The sequence below is a fragment of the Narcine bancroftii genome, chromosome 3 (assembly GCF_036971445.1).
Source record: "Narcine bancroftii isolate sNarBan1 chromosome 3, sNarBan1.hap1, whole genome shotgun sequence".
NCBI lineage: Eukaryota > Metazoa > Chordata > Chondrichthyes > Torpediniformes > Narcinidae > Narcine > Narcine bancroftii.
Window position 1 is genome coordinate 136,551,030 of NC_091471.1, and position 21,007 is coordinate 136,572,036.

The 21,007-nt window shown below is 40.6% G+C and overlaps 1 long non-coding RNA gene across 3 annotated transcripts in view; it reads left to right on the plus strand.

Moving 5' to 3' along the window:
- The window catches only part of LOC138757604 (uncharacterized), a 97,349-nt gene that overhangs the window by 9,466 nt on the left and 66,876 nt on the right, over window positions 1-21,007 (plus strand). For 2 of the 3 annotated variants that reach the window (XR_011353733.1, XR_011353732.1), the window contains one exon: window positions 4,239-4,287. The exons of the other annotated variant lie outside the window; for it this stretch is intronic. This is a non-coding gene — a long non-coding RNA (uncharacterized lncRNA). The remainder of the gene's footprint in view (window positions 1-4,238; window positions 4,288-21,007) is intronic. 3 annotated transcript variants of the gene reach the window in all.

Consider the following 21,007-nt stretch of genomic DNA (forward strand, 5'->3'; position numbering starts at 1 on the left):
ACCGGCGCTCTTTCCACATCTTCCGCTAGGCTGCAAGCTGATCGCCGCCAGAAGTAGATGCTATTGCACTGCAGATAGGGACTTCATCAAGGCAGAGGTGCGGCGACTCCTGGCCGAAGACGTTATAGAGCCCAGTAACAGCCCTTGGAGAGCCCAAGTCCTGGTGGACAAAGGGGGAAGTAAGCCAAGGATGGTCGTGGATTACAGCCAGACCATTAATTGGCACACACAGCTGGATGCCTACCCCCTGCCAAGATCGCCGACATGGTCATGAGATAGCCCGCTACCGGGTTTTCTCCATGATTGACCTAAAGTCGGTGTATCACCAAATCCCTATCCACCCGAAGGACAAGCCCTAAACCGCCTTTGAGGCGGACGGGCACCTGTACCAGTTCCACCGGGTTCCTTTTGGGGTCATGAACGCGGTCTCCGTCTTCCAGCAGGAGATGGATCGCATGGTTGACCGGCACAAGCTGAAGGCGATGTTCCCATATCTGGATAATGTCATTATCTACAGTCGTGACCAGCAGGACCATGATGCTAACCTGGAAAAATTCCTCCAGATGGCCGCTGAGCTAAACCTCATTCCAACAAGAAGTTTGTGTTCAGCACCACCTGCCTTGCCATCCTGGGGTACATCATGGCCCATGGAGTCGTCGGCCCAGATCCGGAAAGGATACGCCCATTAATGGAGTTACCCCTCCCCCCCATGCTAAAGGCCCTCCGCAGGTGCCTGGGCCTGTTCTCTTATTACTCGCAGTGGGTCCCTCGCATCTCGGACAAGGTCCACCCACTGGCCCAAGCCACAACTTTTCCCCTCCCACCTGAGGTGCAGGTAGCCTTCACCCACATCAGGCAAGACATCACGGATGCCATAATGCAGGCTGTGGTTGAGGACTCCCCCTTCCAAGTGGAGAGTGATGCCTCTGAAGTGGCCCTTACTGCTACCCTCAACCAAGGGGGATGCCCCATCGCCTTCTTCTCCAGGACCCTCGGGCACTCCACCATTGAAAAGGAGGCCCAGGTGATTGTGGAAGCGGACCACCACTGGTGCCACTATCTGGCTGGCAGGAGATTCACGGACCAGCGGGCCATAGCATTCGTGTTTAACACTACCCACAAGAGCAAGATAAAGAACGACAAGATCCTGTGTTGGAGAGTCAAGCTGGCAACCTACAGCTACGACATCCAGTACTGCCTCAGGAAGTTTAACGACTCCCTTGACGCCCTCTCTCGCACCTGCACTTCTATGCATGATGACAGATTGCAGGCATTGCAAGAGTCCCTCGGCCATCCGGGCGTCACCCGGTTTTACCATTTCATTAAGTCCCGAAATCTGCCATACACCATCAGGGACGTCAGGGACATGATCGAGGCCTGTCGGGTCTGTGCAGAGTGTAAACCCCATTTCTCCTTTCGAGCATCTCGGCGTGGACTTCAAAGGGCCCCTGCCTTTCACGAACCGGAACATCAACTTCCTCATGGTAGTGGATAAGTACTCACGCTCCCTTTTGCCATCCCTTGTCCAGGCACCTCTATAGCCACTGTCATCGGGGCCTTGGGGCAGATTTTCACCATGTTTGGCTACCCCGCCTTCATTCACAGCGACTGGAGGTCTAGTTTCATGAGCGACGAGCTGCACCAGTACTTGTCAGTGAGGGGCATCGCGACCAGTCGTATGACAAGCTCTAACCCAAGAGGCAACGGGCAAGTGGAATGCAAGAATGGGCTAGTCTGGAAGGTAATCCTCCTGGCTCTCAGGTCCAAAGGGTGGGCCTATGAGTTCTGGCAGGATGCCCTGCTCGAGGCGCTCCATGCCATTCGGTCACTGCTGTGCACGGCTACCAATGAGACCCCTCACAAATGTCTGTTCTCATTCCCCAGGAAGTTGGTGACTGGAATGTCACTCCCAGCATGGCTCACATCCCTGGGACCGGTGCTTCTGCGTAAGCATGTACGGACACACAAGGCTGAAGCCCTGGTGGAGCAGGTTTTCCTCCTTCATGCAAACCATAATTACGCTTATGTTAGGATCGGCAGTGGCAGGGAGGACACCATCTCAACCAGGGACCTGGCACCAGCAGGAGTACCCATGACACCATGCCACCCTCCAACCCAGGACGACGCTGACCGGGCATACATCCCCGTCCCCAGGCAGCTATGGGGCACACAGGGCTTCCTTGACCACCAGGGGCCTGCTTCAGCCTTAGGAGACAAACCCGTCCCCCCCCACCCATTCAATACGACCCGCATACGTCAACCCCGGCCCCCTTGTGACTAGGAGTCAGTCCTACGACGGTCACAGAGACTCCAGCGGCCGCCAAATCGTCTCAACCTGTAAATATTGTATGTACATAGTGAGTGCAATTTCTTGTTACTGCCCCCCTCCCCCTGGGACAATTTTAAAGAAGGGGGTGAATGTGGTGGTACACCACTGGCCTACTGCAGGGGACAACCTCTGACCCTGCAGATGTGTATGGGGACAGGACAACACCTGGCCGGCTGCCAATCAGTTGGCCTGGATGGATCAAACCCCACCCAGTCGGGTGTCAATCACCCTCCAGGATATAAGCCTGCACCGGTCTCCCGAGACCTCACACAGAGTTGCTGCAGCCATAGCCAGCCTGGCTCTGTGGAAGTCTTTGTGGATTAAAGCCTGTTGTACAGTCTTTACCTTGTGTGTGTGTTTGATTCTGTCTAACAGCACACTATGTTATCAACTGGTGCATGGGAATTTGGCTGCATGGCTTAACTATGGAAGGCAGAGGATGGTTGTCGATGGAGCCTATTCTGCCTGGAGGCCAGTGATTAGTGGTGTTTTATAGTGATCTGTTCTGCAAACTCTGCTCTTGATGATTGTTATTAAATGACTTGGAAGAAGTTGTGGGGTAGGCCAGATGGCAAAGAAGTGTTGTGGATAGTGTAGAAGGTTATTGCACATTACAATAGGATATGGACAGGATGCAGATTTGGTGGAGGAGTAATGAGGAAATTCATTCTGGAAAAGTGTTAAGTGATACACTTTGGAAGGTCAATTTGAATACTGAGTACATGGTCCATAGATCCCACAAGGTTGCTACACAATTTGACAGGGAGGATAAGAAGGCATATGGTGTGTTAGCCTTCATTAGTAGGGGAATTGATATCAAAAGCCACAAAGTAATGTTGCAGCTCCATAAAACTCTGATTAGACCACCCTTTGAGTATTCAATTCTGGTATCTCATTATGAAAAGAATGTGGAAGCTTCAGTGAGGGTGCAAAAGAGTGTTACCAGGATGTTGACTGGATTGGAGAATATGTCTTATGAAGAAATGAGGACCGAGCTCATATTTTTCCCTTTAGAATGGTGGTGGATGAGAAGTGACTTTATAGAGGTGTGTAAGATTATGAGAGACATAGATAGGGTGGGAAGCCTGCACCTTTTTCACAGGGCGGCTGTGGCCAATACCAGAGGAAAGTGTGGAGGAAAGTTTCAGGGGTATGTCTTTTTTTTTAAAGACACCGTGGTAGATGCCTGGAATGCAGTATTGGAGGTGATGGCAGGTACAATAGGGACACTTAAATGGCTATTATGTAAGCACGTGGATGCAAGAAAAATAAATGTGGGAATGAGGTGTGAGGTTCATATTTATGGTGGAATAGGTTAAAATGGATTGGCGCAACATTGTGTGCTGAAGGACCTGTACTATGCTGTATTTGATGTTCCTTAACGTTCACAGATACACTATAAGCATCCAAATTGGATGCATCACAGTATAGTCTGTGAAATACTCTGCCTAAAATAGGAAGAAGGTGGTCATACAAACCTCTTCTTCCTGCCATCCCCCCGACCTCCATCAATCCCATCTAAATTTTCTGCTGTCTCAGAAGAACAATCAACTTACAGTACTGAGAGGTCCACCCTATACCAGCTACACTCTTCTCCCTCCTCCTTTCAGAGAGAAGGTTAAAGAGTGTGAAAGTCTCTACACCACAGGATCAAATACATTTTATTCCTCACAGCATTCAGGCTCCTGAATGAATCTCACATTAGTAATCTCATGCTACACTTGCTATGTACAAATTGATCTTTCACTGTAACACCATACACTGTAATGTGCTCTTGCTCTTTGACTTTGTATTGGTATGTGAAGTCTAGAGTTGACTTGCTGAACTGTGGGGAAAACAAATCCAGGTTAAAGGTAATAAACTTGAACTGGATTGTTATTGGAAAATAAATGTGCATCTTCTTTTCCAGTGAATGGGAGTTGGAGTGAGAGTGTGCAAGAATAGGACTGTTTAAATAGGTGAGTACTGTGTTGATAAGCCGAGGTTCTGGTATTCGCTAATTCTTTGCCAGATAATAAACAGCAAAAATGACAAGATATTCTTCTCATCACTCACAACCAGCCCAAAAAGGGAAGAAGAATGGAATGCAAAAAGTGGAATGGTGTAAATCAGCTGAAATTTATATCGATGATGACCAAGTCAATAGAGATTTGGAAGAAGCTTGCTATACTTGAATTGTTTTAATTACTGTCTTTTAAGTTCTTTTTGGGAAGCGTGGTATTTTTTTGCTTCTCCTTCCAAAGTTGTTGGCCAATTAGTGCCGTTCATCACTTCTCATGCAGTAGAGGGAGGTAATACTGTGGTACAGTATTTTTTTTTGTTTGTTGGCAGGAGGGGATTGAGTCCTTTTTCTTTTAGGGTTTCTTTTTATTAAGGGGTTGAGCATTGTATTTCAGTTAATTGTTGATTGGGGCTTCACTACACTGGGTAAAGAGGTTTTAAGATACAAATAAATAAGATATTTAATTTTAAATTTGCAACATGTAATGGGCTCAACATCCCAATTAAAAGGAAACAAGTATTGTCTTATATTAAAAAATTGAAAATAGATATTGCTTATTTACAAGAAACTCATTTAACTGTAAAAGAACATCAGAAATTGAAATGAGATTGGTCAAGTTGTTGCTTTGTCTTTTAATTCTAAAGCAAGAGGTGTTGCCATTTTGATAAGTAAGAAGCTGTTATTTAAAATGGTATCTGTTATTGAATCAGTTGGTAGAATTTTAATGTAAATTGTAAAATTTATTTGAATCTTGGACTCTTATGAATATTTATGTGCCTAATGTGAACGATGAAAAATTTATATTAGATTCCTTTCTTAATTTGCCACAGGCATATGAAAAAGTTATGATTGGATCCATTGTTAGATAAATCTCCAAAAACAGTAACTAGAACCAAAATGGCAAAAAAGTATTAACTTTAAAAAAAGAAATGAATTTGATTGATATATGGAGCAAATGAAATCCTAAAGAAAAAGACTTCTTTTTATACATTTTGATATGGTTCTTATTCTAGGATAGATTTTTTGTTATTGGCACAGTTACAAGGTCAGGTAATGTCTGCTGAGTATAAAACTAGAATTTTATCAGATCATTCTCTTTTATTAATAACAGATGTTCAGAAAAAGCTGACATTGGATATCGGTAGAGATTTAATTCATTATTATTAAAAAATGTTGAGTTTTGTAATTTTATGAGGGATAAAGTACAACAGTTTTTGAAAATAAATATAAATTCTGTCAAAAATAAGTTTATATTATGGGATGCTTTAAAAGCATATTTAAGAGGACAAATTATTAGTTATACCTCTAAAATTAAGAAACAATATTTAGCTGAAGTAAATATTAGAAAGAGAAATAGAATTCTTCATAAAAAGATTTACAACAGAATTCAGAGGTCAAAAAGATACAATTTAATAAAAAAATTACAGTATAATTCATTGCAAATGTAAATTTGAAAAATTATTGCAACAAACTAAACAGAAGTATTACGAATTAGGGGAAAGGCCTCAAAGTTTTAGCTTGGCAATTAAAATCAGAGCAAGTCTCAAGAATTATAAATGCTATTAGAAAATATTCAGATATTATGTATAAACCTCGAGGAAAATGTATTTAAGGAATTTTATAAAAATTCATATTCCTGAGGATGTGATGTATTTAAGGAACTTTATAAGCATGTTCTAATAGATCTATATCTCCGTTAAATGTTCATAATAAATTTGTAACAAAGGTTCTAGCTAATAGATGGGCAAGGTATTTACCTTCTTTGTTTCATATCGATCAAGCTGGATTTATTAAAGATCATTATTCTGTGGATAATACAAGTACACAATCCTTTATCCAGAACCTTTGGGGGACAGTGTGTTCCGAATTTTGGATTTTTCCTGATTTCATAACAAAAGCCAGCTACCCCAGATTTAAGCCCGCCCGAGACGTGCTGCCATCTCTCTCTGCTGTACTAGCAACAGGAAAAAATGCTGGTTTTTGGAGCGTTCCGGATTTTAGGTGTCTGGATAAAGGATTGTGTACCTGTATTACAAAGTTAATTAGTCGAATAAATATTTTGCAGGAGAAATCCATCTTATCATTAGATGCTGTAAAAGAATTTGATAGAATTAAATTATTGGAAAATTTTAAATTGGCCCAGTATTTATTAGTTGGATTAAGGCAATATATAAACATCCAATGGCTCCTGTAGTGACAAATGGGCAGATATCATCATCTTTTATAATGGAGAGATCTACTAGACAGGGTTGTACTTTGTCACCGGCATTGTTTGCATTGACTATTGAACCTTTGGCTCAATTAATGACAAGATAATAATATTAAAGTGAAATTTGATTAATTCAAAATTAATCTATTTGCAGAAGATGTTTTGATTTATTTGACAAACTCAAAAGTATCTGAGATTTTTATATGACAGATTGGAACAATATGGAAAAATATCTGGTTATAAAATTAATTGGGGAATATTGTGAAATTAAGCCATTGATTGAGGATGATTATACTTTGTGTAAGAACATTGTTAAATTTAAATGGTCAGAATAAATTAAATATTTAGGTATTAAGGTTGATTAAAAAAAATTTAATCATTTATATAATTTAAATTTATCTTTATTTCATAAAATTAACAATGATTTAAATTGATGGAAAGATTTACCGATAACATTAATAGGTAGAGTTAATTGTATAAAAATGAATATTTTCCCCAGATTACAATATATTTTTTAGACTATTCCCTATAAATTTCCTCAGAAATGTTTTAAAGATTTGAATTTTATAGTTAGGAAATTTTTATGGAAAGAAAAAATGGAAAGAGTGTCTTCACAAAAATTAATGTGGAAATATGAATTAGGAGGCTTGCAAATTCTGAATTTTCAAAATTATTATAATAAGGCACAATTAAAGTTTATTAATAGAATGTTTGATTTGGAAAGTCAGTTAATATGGGAAGATATTGAATTAATGAGAATAAGAGGGATCAATTTATATATAAATGGAATTTGAAGTTTTTACACAAGTATAATTTACCAATTTTGATACATTTGATGGAAATATGGAATATGATAAAAGAATAAATAGGTTCATGTGGTAAAGTTTCTACGAAGACACCTCTGTATCAGAACAAACCTTTTCCCTTTAGGGTTAATGATCTCTTTTTGAAAATATGGGATCAAAAAGGAATTAAACTTGTACAATATTGCTATGAAGCAGGTTATTTTATTTCTTTTCAAAGAATGAAGAAAAAATATGAAATATAATCAAATACTCTTTGTTATTATCAAATTAGAGCTTTTTTATTGAATCAAATTTTATTGGATCAACTGAGGTTGCCCAGCCAGACTAATTTGCAAATTTTAATTATGGAGAGTAGAAAAAAAAAGATTTATATCTGAAATGTATGCACTATTGCAGAATAAAATGCTTAAACCAGATTTACAAAATTCTAGGTTAAAATGGGGGAAAAAAAGATTTAGGAATGAAAATTACTCAGGATTGGAGAAATTTGAGTGAAGATAGTATGACAAACATTGTGAATGTAAGATACAGATTCGTTTATTATAATTTTATACATCAATTATATTCAACTCCTGAGAAATTAAAGGGATATAATTTACTTTCTACAGATTTATGTTTTAAATGTCAGAAAGAAGTAGGAATGTTTTTACATTCTACATGGCTTTGAGTAAAGGTCAAACACTTTTGAATGCAGTTTAAGGAACTTATACAAAATATTCTTAAAGTTAAACTTACCATGGATCCATCAATATTTTCGCTAAGTAATATTAAAATGATTTGATTGGAATTAAGATTAAATAAATTTCAAATGGCATTTTTGAGATTAGCATTAACAGTAGCAAGAAAATGTATTGCGATTACTTGGAAGATTGATATGGAGTTGAATTTATATAGATGGCATACAGAATTGAGATCTCATAATTTATGTGATAATTTTCTTTTTTTAATCGGAAAGTTTGGAGCCCTTATTTGGATTATATGGGTTTAAAATTTTGAATACTTCTGCCTCGGTGTGGTGGAAGTACCTCAGTCCATGATAATTATCTATGTTATTGTAGTTTACATTTTTTTTTCCTTTTCCAAGGGGATAGATAGGTGGTAGTTTAGGGGTGGTTTTAGGTAAGGGGTATAAAAAGGAGGAAGGTTTATTGATTAAGGGATGGGATAGAGTGGTTTTTGTTATACACCATAAATAACTTATTAATGTGTACTAATTGTTTATTAATTGTATGTACATTGGTTTTAAAATTTAAAAAAAAGTATTTTAAAAAAATCAACAAAGAATAGCTTCCGATGGAGTTTGACGTGGGAGCATATCTGTCTCTAATGCCAATAAATTTGAAAACATAACTATTACCCCATTTTACCATTGGACACTCTGACATGGTGTTGAAAACCGTCACAGGAGAGAAACTCAAGGTGCTTGGAAAATGTAAAGTAGATGTGAAATACAAGGGACAGACATTGTGAGCACAAAGGGGCTGGTGTTTTTTGGAAGAAATTGGTTATCGTACGTCCAACTTGATTGGATGGAAATTGGGTCAATAATGAAGGTGTATACACAGTATGAGCCCAAATTGAAGCTGCAGCAAGTGCTTAAAAAGTATCAAAGGATATTTGGAAAAGGCCTGGGAAAAATCAAAGGAATCTTGGTGAAATTACAGATGAAACCTGGTGTTGAACCCATGTTCTATAAGTTGAGGATGGTACCTTTTGCAATAAAATAAAAAATTGAGTCAGAAGTTAACAGATGGAAAATGAAGGAATCAGTGAACGACTTCAATATAGTGATTAAGCAGCTCCCATCATGCCAGTTCAAAAACCCAATGGAGAAATCTGAATTTGTGGTGATTACAAAGTCACCATTAATCCAAGGTCTGCAAATACCTGCACATCCCATGCCCAGAGCAGAGGAATTGTTTCAAGCCCTGAATGGGGGAGAAAAAAGTTCATGAAATTGGATTTATCACAGGCATATCAGCAAATTGAATTGGACAAGGCATCAAAAAAATATGTGGCAATTAATATTCACTTGGGATTATTCACTTACACGAGAATGCCATTTGGAATATTAGTGGCTCCTGCAATATTTCTAGTGGTTATGGACAAATTATTATACAGAATAAATGTTGGATGCTACCTCGATGTTACAGATTGTTACAGATTGGGATAATGCAGAGCATCTATCTAACTTCGTAAAGGTCCTAACCGGCTACAACAAGCAAATGTCCACTTACACCAAGACAAATATGTACTTATGGTACCCTCCGTAACATATCTGAGTTTTACAATTAATAGTGAAGAAATCCGCATGGATACCGCTGGTACCAAGGCTGTCCATAGAGCACCCTTCCCATCGAAAAGAGCAGAATTGCAATTGTTCTTGTGGTTGGATAACCATTATTGAAAGCAAATTCTGAACATGTCAATGGTGTGCAATCTGCTGAACCAATTGTTAAAAGATCAGAAATGGTGCTGGAATAAAGAAACAAGTAATGCATTCAATTGTTTAAAAGAACAGCTGACCTCAACTGATAATGTTTTCATCCACTACGACCCAGAGAAAGATGTGGCTCTGAATGCAGATGTTTCGGCAGTAGGTTTAGGTGCAGTGTTGTCGTGGTAAAGGAGAACGGCCAGTGGCTTACGCCTCCTGCTTGTTGATCCCATGGCTCATGATTTTCTGAACAAGTCTCTTATGGGGAACCTTGTCAAATGTTCTACTAAAATCCATGTATACCAGATCTACTGCCTTAACTTCATCAATTTCTTTTGTTACCTCCTCAAAAAACTGAATTAGGCTCATGAACCATTGGCCTTTCCCTCACATAGCCATGCTGACTATGCCTGAGAAGACTGAACTTCTCCAAATGTTCATAAATCCTGTCCTTAAGAAACATCTCCAATAGTTTCCACACCACCGATGCAAGACTCACTAGTCTATAATTTTCCCTATTACAGTTTTTTTTTAAAAGTTGTGCTATTTTCAGTAACTATACTGTGATTAATGAGTGTTTATTTATGATGAATTGCCTCCGTGTTAAGGAAACAGCTAATCAGAATACTGCAATGACTTTTATTTGCATACTGCACTCTTAAAACATTAAAACAAAATTGTTGACCAGTGCAACTTAGAATTACATTAACATTCCTCAGTTGTTATTTCTGGATTGGATACTATCCTATGTAGTGAAAGCCAATTCAAAGAATCTTTTTATTAAAAAAAGGAACTAGATTTGGAATTAGCTGCCATCTCGGTATGAGCACTCCAAATTAAATTGATGCCAACTGATCATTTTTGCTAGAGGTGAATGATTTATATAAAAATATAAACAACCTGAACTTGTGGGAAATTGATAATGATACAGATTATAATTCTGAACAAATTGTGACTTTAAGATATCACGGAGAGAAAATAGCACTGCAAGTGCTGATATACTGAAACTCAATCAGACTGTAAGAGATCACAGCAGAAACTTTACTCTTTGTACAGATGAAAGAAATGTCATTATGTTGCTAACAACTAAAAATAGTTTAATTTCCACATTCTTAGGCTCATTAAATTATTATTGACGCTAATATGCAAAATTGTGCTTGAAGTTTTGCAAAACAAGTTCTGGACACAACTATTGCCTCAATTTTGAAGAAAAAAAATACATAGAAGAAGTGATATTGCCATTTTTGATAGTCTGAGTTGTTCCGGGCTGTAATTTTTAAAATATAACAATTGGTTGTCGTGGTAACCCATAAAGCTGCTGTGGATCTCATAGAGAACTAAATTCAGCCTAAGTGGAATCTATTCTGAGATTTTTTTCACTTCTATATGCAGTACAACAAAGGACGGTGTCAGACAGCAATCTGATACAGTGCCTCAACCTTCTACTTCAGGGACATGCCGCTTTATAAACAGTCTGCAAGATCAGATTTAGTTTGGTACACAAATTCATTTATGGATGGGTTACTGTGAGGTCCAGTGTCATAAATCTAGTTTCTGAGAGGTTAACAAAAAGTCTTTCATGACTGGACAAACATTTTTAAAAAAAAATATGTATATATAAATGCAGCTCTTCCAGTCGTTTGGTGTTTAACTACATTTTAAGTGAGTAATAAATCATGGAAGACCAGGAATATCTTAACACTGACCCAATAAATAGTTGAGCAAGGCGCAGGGCAAGTTCTAGTTTGGGAAATGTGATAGAATAGAGCCTGCTGATTTAGATGGAGATCTATTTGTATACATGAGCACATTTTGGTAAGTCACACATCAATGGTTTTACTGTAAAAAACAATATGTACCTTATGGGCATTCACAGATGATTTTTCAAAATGGCACCTTATAGCGGTGACTCTTTGCAAGCAGCTCTGATGGGAATAATCAAACATTTCTGTTCAGAATCCTAAAAATCAAGCAAGAAACATAAAATCAAACTTACCCGACAGCATGGAGGTCCTAAGATCACTTGGAATCAGTAGAATCGACAATCTCCATCAGGCTGATGGATTTTTAAACAGCTCAACCAGGTACAACCACAACTCTGAAGTGTATAACAGCAACTCTAGAGTTTTAAACAGCTCCATCAGGTACAACAACAATGGACCTACAAGCCACTTAAAGAAGACCCAAACATGTGGATGCAGAGGGGGCTACAGGTCAAGCTGTGATCTGAGGCTTCCACTCCCTACCATCCTCTGAGAACAAACGATGAACTCCAAGCCAGGCTTCAACATCAGAGAGACATCAGGAAGTGCTGTGTGATGTGCTTTACGGAAATGAGGCTAAATGCAGTCATTTCAGACACCGTACTGCAGCCCAAGGGCTACACCCTCCAAAATGCTGATCGAACGCTAGTGTCTGGAAAAACCAGGGGAAGCAGCATTTGTGTCATCAATTCATCTTGGTGCACAAATGTGATGTCCCAGTCCTGCTCCCCTGACCTGGCACATCTGGCAATCAAGTGTTGCCCATTCTACCTGCCAAGAGAGTTCACCACCATCATCCTGGTTGCAGTGTACATTCCGCTCCAGGCTAACATCCGGCTGGAACTGGAGGGACTGAGCACTGTAATTAAACAGCCATGAGACAGCACATCCATATTCCTTCCCAATCATTGTGGGAAACTTCCATCAGGCCAACCTGAAGAAGACTCTGACAAACTACCATCAACATGTCACATGCGAGACCAGGGAGCCACCACACTCAACCACTGCTACACCACAAAGAAGAATGTCTACCAAGACATACCATGACTGAAGTTCGGCAAGTCTGATCACCTGGCTGTACTTCTACTCCCAACGTACAAGCAGAGATTAAAGGTTACAATAGCAGTGGTGAAGTCGGTGAAGGTGTGGTTAAAGGAGGTGGAGCAGCGTCGGCAGACAGCTTTGAAATGGTGGACTGGAACATATTCAAAAACTTATCCGTAGAATTGAATGAATATGCAACAGGTGACACTGACTTCAGCAAGACCTGCGTGGATAAGTGTGTGCCCATGCTCAAATACCGGGTGTTCCCCAGTCAGAGAATCCGCAACCTGCTAAGGATGGTGTTTAAGGCTGGGAATGAGATCTTTACAAGAAGTCCAGGTATGACCTGCGGAAGGCCATCTCCGAAGCAACGTGGCAATTCTGGAGGAAACTAGAGACAGCGATGGCAGGGAGTGCAGGCCATTAGAGCCAACAAAGCAAAGGTGAACACTATAGATGGCTGCGATGTTTCACTACCCAGTGAGCTGAACACCCATGCCCACTTTGAGAAGAAGAACCAAATAATGCCTAGTAGATTAAAAGGCTGAGGGCCCTGTGATATCTGTCTTTGAGGGTGATGTTAGAACATCATTCAAGAGGGTGAACCCTTGTAAGGCCTCAAGCCCTGACGGTGTATCTGGTAAGGTACTAAAAATCTGCAACAACCAACTAGCTGGAGTGATCACTGACATTTTCAGCCTCTCATTATTGCGGCAGGCAGAGGTTCCCACCAGCTTTAAAAGGGCATCAATTATCCCAGTACCCAAGCAGTGTAAGGCTGTCTCAACGACTACCACCCAGTAGCATTAACTTCTACTGTGGTGAAATACTTCGAGAGGCTAGTCATGGCCAGAATTAACACGTACCTAAATAAAGATCTGGACCAACTGCAATTCACCTATCGTCACGATTATTCCACAGCAGATGCTATATCGCTGGCTCTCCATTCAGTTCTGGATCATCTCAAAAACAGCAATAGATACGACTGCTCTTCACAAATGACAGCATGGTCTTCCTTCAGTGCTGGTCAAGAAGCTACAAACTCAGGAGTCTCATGATGGCCAATTTTGGTATGCTTTTTTCCCCTCATTCTTTGGAAATTTACACTCAGACTCAGAATTTATAAATTTAAAAAATTTAAATTTACACATCCAGCACAGTAACAGGCCATTTTTACCCATGAGCCCATGCTGCCCAAATTACACCCCATTAACCTATACCCTGGAATGTTTTTGAAGTGTGGGAGGAAACTGGAGCCCCTGTGGAAAAACCAAGTGGACACAGGGAGAATGCACGTCACAAAATTCTTTGTTTTACTGCAGCATTGCAGTACAAACGTTTATATAAACAACTTACAAAATAAATAAAATTACTGCAAGAAAAAGTCAAAATAAGGCAATATCTGTAGTTCATTGTTCATTCAGGAATCTGATGGCAGTGGGGAAGAAACTGTCCTTGTACTGCTGAGGGCTCGTCTTCAGGCTCCTGTACCTTTTTCCTAAAGAGGCAGAGTGAAGAGGACATGGCCTGGTGGTGCGGGTCCTTGAGGATAGAGGCTGCTTTCTTTAGACGCTCCGTCTTGTAGTTGTCCTCAATGGAGTGAAGTCTGCTCCCTGTGATGTTGCAGGCCAAGTTAAGGCCAACTCAACCCTTGAGTTTTTTCTTTTCCTGAGCATTGGCATGCAACCAGCCAGAATGCTCTCCACAGTACACCTGTAGAAGTCTTTGAGAGTCTTTGGTGACATACCAAACTCCTCAACCCTCTCACAAAGTATACCCACTGATAAGCCTTCTTCACAATTTCATCAACATGCAGGCTCCAGCACAGATCCTCGGAGATGTTGGCACCAAGGAATTTAATGTTATTGATCCTCTCCACTGCTGACCCTTCAATGAAAACTGATTCGTGTTCTTCTGATTTCCTCCTGAAGTCAACAGTCATCTCCTTGATTTTGCTAATATTGATTACAATGTTTTTGGTGTAACACCACTCAACTCTCTAATCTATCTCTCTCATGTATACTTCCTTATTGCCGCCTGTGATTCTGCCAATAATCGTACTGTCATCAGCAAATTTGTGGACCGCATTGGAATTGTGCCTGGCCTCACGGTCATGGTGTAGAGTGAACAGAGCAGTGGGCTAAGCACGGATCCTTGAAGTTCATCGTTGGTTAGGAGGAGACATTGTTTCAAATTTGTACTGTGTGGTTTTCCAATGAAATAGTCAAAGATCACATTGTAGTTGGGGGTGCAGAGGCCCAGGGTTTGGAGCAAATTGACCAGCACTGAGGGAATAATGTTGAAAACTGAGTTATAGTCGATGAAGAGTTGCTGTTTTCTAGGTGATCCAGAGATGAGTGGAAAGCCAGTGTTATATTGCATCTGTTGTGAAGCAATTGTGACAGTAGGCAAATTGCAGTGGGTCCAGCTCTGTACTTAGGTACATGTTAATTCTGGCCATGACCGACCTCTCAAAGCATTTCATCACAGTAGATGTTAGTGCTACTGGGTGATAGTCGTTGAGGCAGCTCTTCTTGGGTACAGGGATCTTCCATCTTGGATTGCCAGATAAAAGATGTCTTTGTGACTGTACAGCCTGTTGATAAAAACCATTGACTGCATCATGAAGAAGCTTTGCTCCCACAGCTTCAAGATTTTGTTTTACCCAGGCAATCTGCTTCAGCCATTTTTTGCCACTTGCCTCAGCTCTCATGAACATTATTTATTATTGAATATTTGCTTTTTTCTTTACTCCCAGTCAGCTTGTTTACATTTCTCTCTTTTGTATATGTATCGTTCTCTGGAGTACAGATTATATTACCAAAAAATGGAAATTCTGCCTGGTCCAGAGGAAAAAGAATCTCAGGATTGTATCTACTCTGATAATACATCAGAACTTGAACAAATTTCCAGCATCTTCAAGTATTCAGACTTGATGAGGAAGGAAACAGAAGATCAGTCAGGCCATTTGCCAAGGAACATATTCTCATTCTTCCTGCTGGTCCAGCACAGACTGATCACAGATGCTGTCCTTGTTCCAGACCAACCATAAACCGAAGGTGGTGAATTTTTCCATGTACAATGAGATTGATCTGAGTGCATACTGCCTGTTTCCACTCTCCTCCACCCCCTTTAAGTCATTGCCATTCCTGATGGATTTGGCAAAACATTCTATACAACTCACAAACAAGGTAGAGTAGGAAACCTTACCTAACTTCAGATTTGGTGAGGAAACTTCCTGTTTCCCACCATTTCATTTGGTGATTATGTATGGTAGTTGTATGTAGTTCCTAATTCCCTCCCAAAACCCATTTTAGAGAGCACACTAACACTCTATGTGTCTTTTCCTGTTTCAAATTGTCAGACATATGTCCATTTCCATTGTTATGCACGTGGGGGAATTGTATCTCCAAGCAGCACCAAGCTGTCAGATTTCCGAACTGTGTGTAGTGAAGGTTTGGACCAGGTGAGTCATCCCAGAAATTACAACGCAGTTGGTGAAGACGATGGATAGGATCTTGTAAACCATAGTCGACAGTGATGTTAGTTGCCAGTTTCTCTGATTCCCTTCGTCTCCCACTTCTGCTTGTAGTTTAGAGTGATTATCTCATTCCGCATGGTCTCTGACATGATTTAGGTTAGAAGCAGAGTGTTGTTCATTGCCAACTGGTCTCAGCTTACCCAGTCTCACAGAGCCAGGTACAACTCGGCTGGAAAGCACAAGGCAGCATTCCTTACATGGACATGAGAAATACTGGCTTCCCTACAGTAATATTGACTGTATGAACATTATTTTGAAGGTATATAATTTGAATTATTTTATTTTGCAGTAACAAGGCTTTTCTTTCTTGAATATGCATCTGGCCTGCACATACCATAAGAAGCCTGATATTCTCCGTGCATTTTGTGTGTTGTATTCATTTGAGTCAGTTCACAGTGTCATCCATCTTTGAGTCACTAGAGCAGGCCAAAATGTTATTATCAGGAGATGAAGATTCTGGCTCATCGGCATTTTATTTTGTTGAAAATTTTATTTAAGAATTTTATAAAATATTACAAAAGAAGATACAAAAATACAGATATATAAAAAGAAAAAAACACAAAATATGGAAAATAATGGTAATATCCCCCCACCCTCCTCCCTCTCTCTACTAGCTACACTATCTTAACCCTATCTGCCAACCCTTGCAGCCTTACAAAAAAATATACATTTAAAATTAATTAATCAATGTGCCAACTCTTTACACAACTTTTACTTAAGATTAATAGCCATACAATCCAAATATAAATTCCACATTTTAACAAAAAAAGAATAATTATTTCACAAATTATAAGAAAACAGAATTAATTTATTCTGATACAACAGTGATTTAATCGAAATTTTCCCTTAAGAGCCTATACGTTCATCCAGCTTATACCAAATATCCAATATATGTCTTAATACTGGTAATTTATATTTTTGTAACAATAAAGGATTCCATTTATAAATAAATTGACTCATTTCTTTTTCAGAAATTTGATCCAATTCAACTTTAGCCCAGACAGGTGGCTGTTGAACATCAAACAAACTATTAAATGAATTTCAACTGTGCCGCTTCGTAATAGTTTTGAAAATGTGGTAATTGAAGTCCTCCCCATTTGTTTTTCTTCTTTGGCTTGGCTTCGCAGACGAAGATTTATGGAGGGGTATGTCCACGTCTGCTGCAGGCTTGTTGGTGACTGACAAGTCCGATGCGGGACAGGCAGGCAGCGGTTGCAAGGGAAAATTGGTTGGTTGGGGTTGAGTGTTGGGTTTTTCCTCCTTTGTCTTTTGTCAGTTAGGTGGCCTCTGCGGTCTTCTTCAAAGGAGGTTTCTGCCCGCCGAACTGTGAGGCACCAAGATGCACGATTGAAGGCGATATCAGCCCACTGGCGGTGGTCAATGTGGCAGGCACCAAGAGATTTCTTTAAGCAGTCCTTGTACCTTTTCTTTGGTGCACCTCTGTCTCAGTGGCCAGTGGAGAGCTCACCATATAACACGATCTTGGGAAGGCGATGGTCCTCCATTCTGGAGACGTGACCCACCCAGCGCAGCTGGATCTTCAGCAGCGTGGACTCGATGCTGTCGACCTCTGCCATCTCGAGTACTTCGACGTTAGGGATGAAAGCGCTCCAATGGATGTTGAGGATGGAGCGGAGACAACGCTGGTGGAAGCATTCTAGGAGCCGTAGGTGATGCCAGTAGAGGACCCATGATTCGGAGCCGAACAGGAGTGTGGGTATGACAACGGCTCTGTATACGCTTATCTTTGTGAGGTTTTTCAGTTGGTTGTTTTTCCAGACTCTTTTGTGTAGTCTTCCAAAGGCGCTATTTGCCTTGGCGAGTCTGTTGTCTATCTCATTGTCGATCCTTGCATCTGATGAAATGGTGCAGCCGAGATAGTTAAACTGGTTGACCATTTTGAGTTTTGTGTGCCCGATGGAGATGTGGGGGGGGCTGGTAGTCATGGTGGGGAGCTGGCTGATGGAGGACCTCAGTTTTCTTCAGGCTGACTTCCAGGCCAAACATTTTGGCAGTTTCCGCAAAGCAGGACGTCAAGCGCTGAAGAGCTGGCTCTGAATGGGCAACTAAAGCGGCATCGTCTGCAAAGAGTAGTTCACGGACAAGTTTCTCTTGTGTCTTGGTGTGAGCTTGCAGGCGCCACAGATTGAAGAGACTGCCATCCGTGCGGTACCGGATGTAAACAGCGTCTTCATTGTCGGGGTCTTTCATGGCTTGGTTCAGCATCATGCTGAAGAAGATTGAAAAGAGGGTTGGTGCGAGAACACAGCCTTGCTTCATGCCATTGTTAATGGAGAAGGGTTCAGAGAGCTCATTGCTGTATCTGACCCGACCTTGTTGGTTTTCGTGCAGTTGGATAATCATGTTGATTATCGTTTAGTGTCTCATTAAAACCCCTGAAGTCGCCAATGTCAGCGCTACGCTGGGTTAGTTTGGTGAGGCTAGTCCACCACTCATTTTAGATCTCCCGGAGTTTGCGCTGAAGATGACTGCATCCGAGATGGAAGGCTCGTTTTTTCTCTGGCCAAGAAGGCTTTGCAAAATGAGCCTGGTGGGCAGATCACTTCTTTGCCAGCAGCTCCTGGATTTCCTGTTTGTTTTCGTCAAACCAGTCCTTGTTTTTCCTGGAGGAGAAGCCCAGTACCCCTTCAGTGGGTTGCAGTATGGCTGTTTTCAGCTGATCCCAGAGGGTTTCAGGAGACGTGTCCGTGAGGCAGTTTGCATCCTCTAGCTTTGCTTGGAGGTTTGCCTGGAAGTTTCCTCTCACTACGTCTGTCTGCAAGTTTCCAACATTGAACCTCTTTCTGGGGTCTCCACTGTTCTTCAACTTTGGCTTGAAGTGAAGGTTGAGCTAGCAGCAAACAAGCCGGTGGTCAGTGTGGCATTCCGTGCTGGGCATGACCCTGGTGTGGAGCACATCTCACTTGTCTCTTCCTCGCACCAGATGGTAGTCCAGGAGGTGCCAGTGTTTGGATCGGGGATGCATCCAGGTAGTCTTCAGGCTGTCTCTCTGCTGGAAATGGGTGTTAGTAATGACAAGCTGCTGTTCTGCACAGAGTTCCAACAGGAGGAGCCTGTTGTCATTCCCCATTTGTATCACCAAGTTAATTTATACATTGAAACCCTAAACAATTTACCCTTCCATAAAAATAACCGAATTGCTTTATTTAATTCTTTAATAAATTTCTTCTGTATCACACATGGAATAGATTGAAAAAGATATTGTATATGAGGATAAATATTCATTTTTATACAATTAAAGTTAATGGCAAATCTTTCTATTTCTGTAAATCAATTTTAATCTTATTCAACAAAGACATATAATTCAAAATATATGTCATAATATTCTTTATTAATTATAACTCCTAAATATTTAATCTTATTGGACCATTTAAATTTAGTAATCTGTCTACAATCTAAATAATCCTCAACTGATATTGGCAATATTTCACTCTTCTCCCAGTTAACTTTATAACCTGACAATATACCATACTAACATAATAAATTTTGCAGCACCTGTCACGATAATGAATATGTATGAGATGTACTGGAAGTCACGTGGTATGAGGGAGAGATAAGAACACAAGCAAGAGAACAAAGGAAACTGGAGAATAAAGCCAGTGAGAAGTTTACCTGATAAAACTTGTGTTTAATGTTTTATTAACTTCACATTTCGGGCCACAAATATGACATTGGCGACGAGGATGGGATAAGCTTGAAGAAAGTTAAAGACTAAACAAGATTACAGAGGATTACAGACCACTTCAAGGTGATAAGCATTTTCTCTGTGACTCAGTACTTTTGGGGCTGGAATATTTCCTCATGGCTGGGGCAGATAGTGACTTTCTAACACATAGTGGAATTGCTCATTTTGACCCAACAGGTGATGCAAGCACTGTAAGTGTGAAGTGGAAGGCATGGCTGGAAGAATTTGAATCCTACGCCGACAGTCGTGGCCTATTTCTAGATACCGGTACAGTTGAACAAAAAGCGCAGAGAAGGGCGTTAATTCTTTTCACCGCAGGACCTGCAGTTCGGGAAACATTTAAAACACTGTTGAATACTGGAAGAAAGGATGAGTACCGGAAAGCGGTAGATGCATTAAATGCACACTATGTAGTGACACCGAATGCTACATTTCAACGCCATTTGTTTCGGAGAACGAAACAAGAAGATGGCCAGACAATTGCTCAGTACGTGACGAGACTACGCCAGCTAGCTGTTGGATGCAATTACATGCCAGCTGATTTGGACAACCAATTATTGGATCAAGTCGTACAGCACTGCAGATCAGATAAACTCAGAAGACGTCTACTGGAAAGAGGGAGTGAGTTGGAACTCACCGATGCTTTAACCATTGCTGCTGCTTTTAGAGGCTGTTGAAGGGCAATTTCATACCATGACCCTGAAAGACAACTCAAGACAGCAAATTAAGAGGCTCTCACATCGCCATAATCAGCCAAGATATGCGTCGACACAGGACGTGGAGTTTTATCGATGTGGAAACCGAGGTCACTTTGGAAAAAACCCAAATTGCCCGGCCAAAGGCAAAGTTTGCAGAAAGTGTGGAGGCAAGGACCACTTTGCAAAGAAGTGCAAAAGCAAGTCCAATGCAGACCAGAAGAGGAAGAGTACAACTTCCAAAGGCAAAGCCTGGGGGAAAGGAAAGTATCCTGGAAAGAAAGATACCATTCGCCAGATAGACGGTGACGATGATGATACCCAGGAGGAACAGAGTTGTTACCAATTCACGTTGAATGAAGTACATCATGAGAAGGTCCCAGTGATCATTGGTGGAGTGACAGTTGAGGTCATTGTAGACTCAGGCAGTGACAGTAATGTGATTGATTGACATTTATGGGAGAAGTTGAAAAGG